This window comes from Mandrillus leucophaeus, unplaced genomic scaffold, assembly GCF_000951045.1.
Source record: "Mandrillus leucophaeus isolate KB7577 unplaced genomic scaffold, Mleu.le_1.0 Scaffold665, whole genome shotgun sequence".
Classification (NCBI taxonomy): domain Eukaryota; kingdom Metazoa; phylum Chordata; class Mammalia; order Primates; family Cercopithecidae; genus Mandrillus; species Mandrillus leucophaeus.
The window spans coordinates 32,007-33,731 of NW_012107197.1; the positions used below are offsets into that span (position 1 = coordinate 32,007).

General features: G+C 52.8%; 1 protein-coding gene across 1 annotated transcript in view; it reads left to right on the top strand.

Moving 5' to 3' along the window:
* The first annotated feature begins 382 nt into the window (after positions 1-382).
* Positions 383-1,725, top strand: part of SETX (senataxin) — a 99,367-nt gene continuing 98,024 nt past the window's right edge. Inside the window, exons 1-3 of the mRNA XM_012001583.1 lie at positions 383-427; positions 896-993; positions 1,584-1,686. The gene's annotated coding sequence lies outside the window, so the exon portion shown is untranslated. The remainder of the gene's footprint in view (positions 428-895; positions 994-1,583; positions 1,687-1,725) is intronic.

Sequence of the window (1,725 nt, forward strand, 5' to 3'; positions counted from 1 at the left end):
TGGGCGTGGTGGCGGCACCTGTAGTCCCAGCTACTCGGGAGGCTGAGGCAGGAGAATGGCGTGAACCCGGGAGGCGGAGCTTGCAGTGAGCCGAGATGGCGCCACTGCACTGCAGCCTGGGCGGCTGAGCAAGACTCCGTCTCAAAAAAAAAAAAATTATATTTTATGACGTGTTGGTATAAGGCTGCGTTGGTATATTAGTGTTATATGGTAAAACAATTAAAATATGTTCAAAATATTTGACAGGATGAAGAGTAACTAGAAAAGAGGAAAATAACGGTCAACGCGTGCTGCTCCCTGGACGGTTAAATTTGCATAACGGCCACCACGCCCTTCCAACAAGCCACGCCCCCTTCCCAGAATCTTCCTTTGCCTGGGGCCGTTCCCGCAGGGCTTGCTCCTCATCTTCAGTCCAGGGTTCTCCTCGGTAAGGCTGTATCTGACCCACTTTTCCCAAAAGAGGCCCATCTCGGCCTCTTTTCTTTATCACCTGGGTCACTACGAATTGTTTAATTTCCCTGTCTCCTCTATTCACTGTAAGATGGTGACGCTGCATCATCCGGGTCAGTAGTAGGCGTTACTAAAAGGGGGTAGGGGCCGGGCGTGGTGGCTCACGCCTGTAATTCCAGCACTTTGGGAGGCCGAGGCGGGGCGGATCACTTGAGATTGGGAGTTTGAGACCATCCTGGCCAACATGGTGAAACCCCGTCTCTACTAAAAACGTGAACATTAGCCGGGTGTAATCCCAGCTACTAGGGAGGCTGACGCAGGAGAATTGCTTGAACCCAGGAGGCGGAGGTTGCAGTGAGCCGAGATTGCGCCACTGCACTTTGTTATTTTACTTTTTTATTTATTTATAGACTTTTCTGAGACAGCGTCTTGCTTTGTTCCCCAGCCTGGAGTGTAGTGGCACAGTCACGGCTCGCTACAGTCCCGATCTCCTGGGCTTAATGGATCCTCCTGCCTCAGCCTCCCAAGAAGCTGGGCCCACAGGTGCTCATTTTTTTTTTTTTTTTTTCTCCTGAGAATCTCGCTCCTTTGCCCAGGCTGGAGTGCAGTGGCGCGATCTCGGCTTATAGCAACCTCTGCCTCCCGGGTTCAAGCCATTCTCATGCCTCAGCCTCCTGAGTAGCTGGAATTACAGGCACCCGCCACCACGCCCAGGTAATTTTTTTTTATTTTCAGTACAGACGGAGTTTCACCATGTTGGTCTGCCTGGTCTCGAACTCCTGGTCTCAGGTGATCCGCCCGCCTCGGCCTCCCGAGGTGCTGGGATTACAGGCGTGAGCCACCGCGCCCGGTCTCGGTGGCTAAATTTTAACTTTTTTTGTTTTTGTAGACACGGGTGTCTCGCCATGTTGCACAGGCCGGTCTCTCTGAACTCCGGGCTCAAGCGAGCCTCCCGCCTGGGCCTCCCAAAGCGGTGGGATTGGAAGCGGGAGCCACCGCGCCGCCGTGGGATTTACTCTGCTGCGTTGCGCATCGCGCGCGTTGTTCGCAAGACCTAAGGACTCCCTTTCTGTAGCATAAAAGATATACATATGTTCCTCCGAAATTACACGTTTCCATAATTTACATTTTAGGTCTTTAAAGCTAAAGAGAAAAATTACTTCGTCACCGTAGTACATCCGCTGAGACACCTGAGGCGTGGACAAAAGAAGAAACAGGAACGGAAATGGCCAGCAGGTAGGGGCCGACCCCACCCGCGGCGCGGCTCATCCCGGA